Genomic DNA, 9,789 nt, shown 5'->3' on the forward strand with positions numbered 1-9,789 from the left:
ATACTTTTTAAAAAAATATTTTATTATATTTGTTTGTCAGAGAGAGAGAGAGCACAAGCAGGAGGAGTGGCAGGCAGGAGGAGAAGCAGGCTCTCCACTGAGCAGGGAGCCTGATGTGGGACTTGATCCCAGGACCCTGGGATCATGACCTGAGCCAAAGGCAGATGCTTAACCAACTGAGCCACCCAGGTGTCCTGGTGGGCTCTTTTTATCAAAACAGTTGTGTCCTTCAGTCCTGGAAAATTTACTTGTAGTATTTCTTTGAAATAATTTTCCCCACCATTTTTTTCTGTTCTTTCTTTTTGGAATTCCTATTAGGCAGATATTAGGCCTCTTGGATTGATCCTCTACTTTTATTATCTTTCTTTTCCTAGTGTCCATCTCTTCATCCTTTTTGTTGAATATTTTAAGGAAACTAGATATAATATTTAATTTTTAAGAGTTTATTATTGGTCTCTGATTATTTTCTTTAAGAAGATAGCAGACTATCTGTCTTCATTCTCTGCAGTCATAATTATAACTTCCTTAAATTTTTTGTTTTATTTTGTTTTCTTTTTCTTTTTCTAACTTCTTTCTTCCTGTTTGCTTTTGCCTGTATCTTTCAAGTTTCCAGCTGCCTCCAAATGTCTGGTGTCCATTCATATTTAAGAACGAGGCACTAAAAAGGTAATTAGGCTTGGTCTGGTCCTGTTGACTTCTCTGGCTTTCATGTAGGAAAATTTGTTGGCCAGCCAGATTACCCCCAAATGTCATTATTTGTAGGTCTTTTTTTCTCTTCTGATGGTGTTTATTTTCTTAAATCTTCTTGAGGAATATAAAATTAGATAACAGTGTTCTAAAGCTGGAATAAGGGAGAAGGCTGCAGGTCTCACCGTCAGAATACAGTGTTCAGTTAATTCTTCCTGATTTGAGTTTAGCATCTCATGCACACCTTCCTCTGTGCCTGGTGTCCCTGAAATGGAGCCAGTTTGATTCACTCCATCCAGAGAATCTTCACCTATCTCCCAATGGGCTGCAGGAGGTTAATTGCTTCACAGTACAGTGACGGTTTTACTCTTGCCTTGGTGGCACTTGGTGACTCCAGTTTTTAGTCTCTCTTGGGCTCTTTAGGTAAGTTAGTTCATTCCTCATTGGTTTTTCCCTTTGAAGACTTGGGTTTTACTTTACTCTGTCCTGCTAAGAGTGCTCCTCTTTCTGCTTTCTGGATTCATCTGTTGTGGTTCTGATTTACAGATGTCTTCTAGTCTCATAAAAATGGGACTTGTTCCTGTTCCTTTTTCTTGTTCTCCTTGTTCTACAGTGTTTTCCAATAAGAGGTTCCCTTTATGAACACATGGACATGATGTGTTAGAAAATGAGTGTGCGAGTTAGCTAAATTTATCTCAACAGAATCCTTAGAACCAGGGTGATCATATAATTTATTATCTGAACTGGGACACTTTAAAATTCAGCTGGGAGGGGCGCCTGGGTGGCTCAGATGGTTAAGCGTCTGCCTTCGGCTCAGGTCATGATCCCAGCGTCCTGGGATCGAGCCCCGCATCGGGCTTCCTGCTCAGCAGGGAGCCTGCTTCTCCCTCTCCCTCTGCCTCTCTCCCTGCTCATGCTCTCTCTCTCTCTCTCTCTGTATCTCTGTGTCTCAAATGAATAAATAAAAAAAAAATCTTTAAAATTCAGCTGGGAGAGGGAAGAAGTTTTCATGCTGAGACAATAGGTATAAACTTGGATTTTTCTGAGAAAACTGGGATATATGATCTCCCTATATAGAACTCAAACTTTCCTTTAATCTCTAGAGTACCAACTTTATCCTAAATATATTTATTTAAATAAACACACACACACAAATGTGTGTGTGTTTGTGTATATATATATATATGTATATTTAATTTTTTAAAAAGTAAAGTATCTCCTGTTAAAAGTTATTCTTTAATGTAGTGTGCAGTGTCCTTCATCTTGGTTTCTGGCATGAATCCACAAGGACTGGACTAGACAATGAGCTGAAGGACAGCCATTGTCCTGTGCTCAAAATTGCCCCTCCTTTCCCGACTCATTATTCTCTTTAGCTCAGACTTGTTCCCTTCAACACCTCCTTCCCTTGGAATGGATATGTCTCAGGAGACTCCTTAGTGCTTCTAGCAAACTGACCCTTGGAAGGTTTGCCCCACCAACCATCCTTTCATACCCAGAGGTGTTTGAGTCATAATGAATACAGCTTAGAGTTTTAAGTCTGGACCTCTTTGAGTGTCATGCTTATACTGCTGCCTCGGGATCTGCAGGAAAAAAAGGGATGGCAACCCGTTGAATTCACAGATCCTCTTAGGAAGTTTATACCAGGCAGTAGATAGAAGTCACAACCCCATTCCCCTGGTGCATGCGTGCACACACACACGTCATTATATTGGGACCTTGAAGCTCCTCTTTCATTTGTAGCTCCCAGGCCTATATCACCATTCCTCAATTATATAATTCAGTTTATTTAATTCAGATGCATTTCAACATGCATCAGTGCCTACTGAATGTCAGACATTAGGTGGGGACTAAGCACATGAAGGTGAATTCTTGCAATCAGGGATGTTATAGTCTAGCTGGGTATAGATGTAAGAGGGTCAATATTTTTGAGGTCATTCCTTTCATATAGACAGAGAAGGACGAAAGACTCTTCTGGTGTAGGAGGACAGAATTTGGGGGTAGAGAGAAGAAGCACCCAGAGGGGTTTGGGAAAAACCTAGTGCAGGAAACATCTTCCTTATTCTACATTCTCAAGTTATAGCCTGAGACAATTGTAAGACCCTTAAAAATGTTCCACTTTCACTGTGGTGCCTGATAACATGGTGCTGGCTGGGGGAAGAATGTAGACTAGAAATGGCTAGAGAAGTGTCCGTAGAGCTGGTCCTGAGGCAGTTACCAGTTCTCCAGGGTCCACACGTAATGTCCAGGGAATCAGAGTTTCCTGAGGGCTTCAGGGTCGGGGCGATGGGTCATGCAAGTGCTAGAAAAGTGATGGGCTGAGGAGGCCTGATGCTGGCATAGGGAGGCCACATTCTCAGCTATGGATGCCATTGGCATGCCCAAAATGAACTGGCAGAATTAGCCACATGGTGGTAGATACCAGCATAGTCCTTAGTGGCCAGACCAGATCAGCCATTCCTAAGAGTATCCGATTCATCACATTCATGGTTGGATCAATACTCAAGCTGGAGATAGGAGACAAGCCATAAGCTGGTAGATAGTATGGTAGGTTTCCATTAGATGGTGGCCACAGAGAGATGGGTTGGAGAACACAGAAGTCACATGAAGTGAGGTATTGGATAGGAGAAGTAGACAGCCTCAAAATAGAGCTGGTTTGGGGGTGAATGTGGGTCTGTGGTATTGTGACTGGAAGCACCCCCTTTGCTCCCACAGTTGGATGTGGTTTTGGTTTCCTATTTTTTTTTTTTTTAAAGTAGGTTCCACACACAGCATGGAGCCCAACATGGGGCCTGAACCCATGACTCTGAGACCAAGACCTGAGCTGAGATCAGGATTCAGACGCTCAACCGACTGAGCCACCCAGGCGCCCCTGTTTTAGTTTCCTATTACTGCTGCATCAAACTACCACCAAATTAGTGTATTGTTTTACAGGGCCTAGAGGTCAGAAGTTCAAAACGGATCTCACTGGGCTAAAATCAGTATGTCGGCAGGGCTGCATTCCTTCTGGAGTTTCTAGGGGAGAATCCCATTTCTTGCCATTTCCAACTGCTAGTGACCAGGCATTTTTGGCTTGCAGTCCCTGCCTCCATCTTTAAAGCCAGGAACATAGGGCCAAATATTTCTCATGATGCCATCTCTCTGGTCTCTCTTCTGCCTCCTTCTTATCTTTTTTTTTTTTTAAACCATCAGTGGCATTTTATTTGGGAAGTTTCTATGTATTACATAGATGTTCCTTTCTCTTTACCCCATTAAAAAAAAATCAGAAAGACTTAAAAAACATATAAAATCTCTTAACTAGTTTCTCTAGTCTTAGGTTAAAAAAACTTAAGTGGTGCCTCTCCTTTATGACAATACTGCTTTTTCAGGAGAATTCATAGTCTGTCTTTATGGCTCACTACAGATTTCTACTCCTTCTTGGGGAAAAAATGGTCAATGTTTCTGCTTCCTTTTAATAAATTCCTTTCTTGATTATTACACATTATCATTCCCCACTTGACACCTTCTTAGAAACTTGATTGCTGGATGCATTTTTCATTTGGCAAAAATTCAACGTGGCTTTGCTTGGGATGTCTAAGTGTCAGAAACAGCAGTGTTGATGTTCTGATTTTGAGAGGGAAAGTATATATAGAGATGCATACATTCCTGGAAGAACAAATATAGGAGACTGAAATAGGGTGTGCACAGAGTTAAGAAGGCTGATAGACACTACTTGGTTTTGAATTCTGTGGCTGTCAGACACTGAAGACTGCAGTGTAGGCCAGAATATAAATCTCTGCAGGAAGAAGTTTGGTCAGGCACTATGGAATGACAGAGTCGGCTTCATTTTGTTCCAAGTGTATCAGCACAGACACACGCCAGGAGGGGCAGTATGCTCACTTGCAATGAGCGGTTCCCCGTGAATGATCATTTATGAGCATTTCTGCAAATGCTCTGTCAACCTAGGCACCGGGGGAAGAGAAAAGAAGCATCCTCTTAAAATATACTTCCATCTCTTACTCACCCAAGCCCCCAGGTCTCCTGAGCTCTGTGACTTGCAAGGCCAAAATGGAGTTTAAGTACGTGTCCTTCTAGATCTGGAAGCTGGTTCACTGGGGCCATCTCCGAAGATCTGGGTGAGCGCAGGGCAGCAGCAAGCCTACCCAGAAGGGTACGCCTTAATGATCTTCACATCGTCCATAGGGCGGTCCTGGGGGTTTGTTTCCACCATTCCTACTCGATTCACCATTCCTATGCCCTGGCACACTTGGCCAAAAATGGTGTGCTTGCCGTCGAGCCACTGGGTGGGGGCTAGGGTCGCGAAAAACTGGCTGCCGTTGGTGTCTGGCTCCGCATTGGCCATGGTGAGAATTCCAGCCCCCGTGAATCTCAGGTCTGGATGAAATTCATCCTCAAACTGCTTGCCATAGATAGATGCACCACCCCGACCTGTCCCTGTTGGGTCACCTCCCTGGATCATGAAGTCTTTGATGATCCTGTGAAATTTGGTGCCATTGTAGTAACCTCGACGTACCAATTCAGCAAGATTTTTACAGGTCTTCGGAGCATGCTTCCAGTATAACTCCAGCACAATGATCCCCATTCTGGTCTCCAAGTATATGTTGGGCGGCTGCCAGGAGTCTGGGGGGATCGCTGCCATAGCGCAGCCGACCGAATCCTTGCCTGCCTCCTTCTTATCTTACCCTCGTGATTACACTGGGCCTACTCACTAATCCAGGATAATCTCCCCATCTCAAGGTCAACTGATTACCAACCTTAATTCTATCTACAGCCTTTACTTCCCTTTGCCATGGAACCTAACTTATTGGCGAGTTCTGGGACTTGAACATGGGTATCCTTGTGGGAAGGCACTGTTCTACCTTCTGCAGATGTTCTCCCACAAGGCCACACACATGACAGTAAAGTAGCAGGCACCTGTCTGGCTGATGTCTTTATGGAAGAGGTGGCAATTTAGCTGTGTTTTGAAGGAAAGGTAGAGGTTGGTGAAGTCGGGAGGTGAAGAGAGTGAATTACAGGTAAGGGAGAGATGTGAGTAAAGGATCAGAGTTGGGAATGTGAGGAACAGAATGCAGGAAGTTTGATGACACCAGAAGGTACCTGTGGGGGGAGAGAGAGAGCTGAGATTGGGAAGGATGGTAAGAGACAACTGTTTAGTGCCTTGAAGTTTAGATGGAAGGCGCCCGAGAGACACTGAAAGCTTGCATGGGATCAGGTAAGAAAAGACCACAAAATAACTATGTAAAGATACATGGTCGTTAAATCATTTGGCTCCCCTTACTCAGGCAATCTTTGATTTTATGCTCTTGACTTTTATTGGAATTGTTCAATAAAACTCACTTTGCATGATTTACCAAAATGTAGTTGAAGAAGTTCATTTTGTGGTTTCCCAAAGATGTGGTTGCATGTTATGAATGTTCCCTGCACTGAGCGCTAAAGTTTGTCTCTTGACATTTATGTGTTTTCTAACTCAGGCACCATGAACTGTATCAGATAGTGATTTTTGGTTTGTTTGTGTTTGTTTGGCTTCCATGAAGCTCAGAGCCAAAGACTAAATTGCTAGATGCCTTATTTCTCTTGCTTGTACATTTATATATTTTTATTTATTATTTATTTATTTATTTGTTTATTTATTTAACATTAAAATAGCCTCTTTTTTTATTATTATGTTATGTTAATCACCATACATTACATCATTAGTTTTTGATGTAGTGTTCCATGATTCATTGTTTGCGTATAACACCCAGTGCTCCATGCAGAACGTGCATTTATATATTTTCTAATTCCAAGTGGTCTCCAATTTTTCTTTTATGTCTCTGTGAGGGGTAATGCTAGCTGTTAACCCCAAATATCAGGGGATTAAACACAATGGATATTTCTGTCTTTCTCACATATAATATTCTTGATTCCAGGTATTCCTGATCCCAAGTCCTCCGATTACCAGGTACCTATTTTGTCCTTCCCACACATGGGAGATACTTTCTCCAAGTGAGGCCATCCAAAACCTCATCCAGTCACGTCTTCAAACTCCAAGTGCAGGATCTCTGGCTGATGATATGCACTTGTCTCCATTAGGTCAGCAGGTGGGTCCTGTAGACCTTCAAAGATAAACTGAAGAGATGATTGTCACACCCCGCCCCCCCAACTTCCAACGTGCCATGCACAGCAGGGACCTGATAACTCATGAAAAACTCCCCTTCATCAAAGAGAGAGGTGGGAACTGCGTGTGGCTGGTCCAGAGCAAGGAGGAGATTTTGTCAGGGAGGTGGGGTGAGGCCCCTCTGCCTCAAAGTGGGAAGTTTCTTGAATTGACCTGACTCTGATTTGAGTGAAGAATGTCCTTGTTCTATGCTCTATGATCCCCGTTCTACCCTCTGTGAGGGTCTTCCAAGTCCCTTTCTTCCACAGCCCTCTGAAGTGGGCTTTGGGAGGAGACCTCTTCTTGGGGGCTGTAGAGCTTCCTGGCCTGGTACCCAATCACATGAATCCAGGCAGTCATAGACTTTTTTGGGGAAAAAAAATCTCAAAAACTCAATTCCCTTCTTGTTTCTTTGCTTCCAGGGGGTCCCAAGTACCAGGAACCATTCTCCAAATCCCTTCTAGCCACAGTTATCTGCTCTGGCTTATTTCTTTGCATCCTTGCCTCAATTGGGTGCCATCTGCAAAAATATGCTTTGGTGGGAATGTGCCTCTCCTTAATCTAACCTTTATCCCAAGGCAGGGTCCTGCTCTAAAAGGCAACCTACAGAATGGGAGAAGATATTTGCAAATGACATATCAGATAAAGGATTATACCCAAAATCTATAAAGAACTCATCAAACTCAACATGCAAAAAACAAACAATCCAGTCGAGGACATTAACAGACAATTTCTCCAAAGAAGACATACAAATGGCTAACAGACACATGAAAAAATGGAGAAAAGGTTTGGATGGTCATGCCAGGGAGGTATCTATGGACTAGCCCTGGAACTGGCACACATATTTCTGCTCACGTTTTATTGGCGAAAACTCAGTCATTCCTATTTGCACAGGAGGTTCTACCTAATTGCAAAGGAGGTTGGGAAACGTGGTCTAGTTTATATCCAGTAAGAAGAGAAAATGAGTTTGATAAAGAGTGAGCCAGACCTTGCCAAACATCTTTACTTAAATGTCTTGTGCATGCACTTTAATATTGTGACTTACTTCAGATCCTTTCAGAAACTGGCATGCTATAAATTAATTTTATTTTATTTTTATTTATTTATTTATTTATTTATTTATTTATTTTTATTCATGAGAGACAGAACGAGAGAGAAAGGCAGAGGGAGAAGCAGGCTCCCAAGGAGCAGGGAGCCCGATGCGGGACTCGATCCCAGGACCCTGAGATCATGACCTGAGCTGAAGGCAGATGCTTAACCATCTGAGCCACCCAGGCGCCCCTATAAATTAATTTTAAAAGACACACAATCTGCCTTTCTTCTTCCAGAATTTTTTTCCCCTATAAAATATAGGACAGGGAAAAATTATTTCATAGTTTGTTCTCAGTTTGGGAAGTCTATCAATTTGGGTCCATCAGTGGTAATGGTCAGACCATCAGAAGCTTTCTGAGCACCTAATTCCAGGTTAGAGACTTTTTCCAGGGTCAGCTTTCTTCTTCCTTTTGAAATGGCCTTATTCTTCCGCATCTCCTTAATCATGGACCAACCTCTCAGCTAGTTTGTTTTGGATTCAAGGGTGAGGCTTTTGTCTATGTACTTTCACTTTGATTAATCACTCTTTCTTGCATTTTCTTCTTAGACTCACTACATGCACCCAGTTAGCCCTATGCCTTTGCTCCTGCTTATCTGGGTTAAAAAAGTGTGAAGGTTCTGGTGTTCCAAGACTACCTGTCCTGGGCACAACATTTGGCAGGCTGTGGCACTGATGAGGTCTGGTGGATGGCAAGATCCTTGTTCTGGGCTCACATTCACCCTTCCCCTGCACCCTGTCCTATGGTCTGGCTGCCCTTGCAGCACTCAGAGACTACCCAACTGCCTCCTGATGGGCCATCTGTAGGCACATTTGCTTTCTGGCAAATTTCTTTGCATAAGCAGCTTTTAAAAATGATTTGTGTGATTCATCCAGGTTTCTGATTTCAAATCGCATCCTGAATATTTACTGCCCCTCTTTTGTTCACTATTTTCTACAAAACTGGAACCCTTTTATTCCCCGCGTCAATATACTCTTCCTAGCCTTTTACATAATAAAAAGCTTGAGTTTCAGCATTAATCATTTTGATTAATGGGATTCCACTAATAACCTTTTTCTACTTGGGAAGGGTCCAATTATGACTATATTTGTGTTTGGCCTTGGGCCAGTTTCTAACCCAGTGAGCCAAGTTTTCATTGGTTTCATGATTCCACAGCATGGACATTAACCTCTTCTAATCTACTTTCTCCTACATATTTCAGGCAGAGCCAGTCCTCCAGACCTTCTGTTGACCCATCCTTGGATATAACGAGGCTGGCTGCTTGGGGAGGGAAGGTCTGCTTCTCTCACATTCTCAGTATGTTCAGACACAAGCCTATTCAGTGATTCTTGATGTTTTTCCCATAGGTGTTATCAAGCCACATTTAGGCTTCATAATTCTTTGGCTTACCATTCACCCTTATAATTAATAATGGAACCCTGCCAGAAACTTAAAAAAAAAATGCTCTTCAAGGAGAATTTTCAAAGGACTCTTCAGTTTAAACTCTTCAAAAGCTCTGGATTCCTTCTCTCAGACACAGTAGAGGAAATAAAGTAGCCCCTCAGAGACATAATAGGGGAAAAGAACATGGTCTTCAAGGTCAGGATGAATTGTGAGACCTTGAGAAAATTATTTAACTTCTATGAGTCTCAATTTCCTCATTTGTGAAATGGGACTATGATTATCTTGCAGGAATAGGATGAGGATTAAATTGAATAATGTATCTAAAGAGACTTGTGGTTCCATTTCCAATAATATAATAATCTAAGTAGTCTGAAAACCTCCCTACTAGAAAATGCCTAGAAATGCTGAAGAGACTATAACAAACATCCTTTGAAATGACTAAAAAGAAAGAGGGAATTCCCAGGAGCTGAAAACAGAGGGGACTAAAGACAAGGG

General features: G+C 42.4%; 1 pseudogene; it reads right to left on the minus strand.

Moving 5' to 3' along the window:
• Positions 1-4,530: 4,530 nt before the first annotated feature.
• Positions 4,531-5,737, minus strand: LOC102736586 (peptidyl-prolyl cis-trans isomerase-like 1 pseudogene; annotated as a pseudogene).
• Positions 5,738-9,789: the final 4,052 nt, after the last annotated feature.

The sequence above is a fragment of the Leptonychotes weddellii genome, chromosome 15 (assembly GCF_054177405.1).
Source record: "Leptonychotes weddellii isolate Sample4059 chromosome 15, ASM5417740v2, whole genome shotgun sequence".
NCBI classification, from domain to species: Eukaryota; Metazoa; Chordata; class Mammalia; order Carnivora; family Phocidae; genus Leptonychotes; species Leptonychotes weddellii.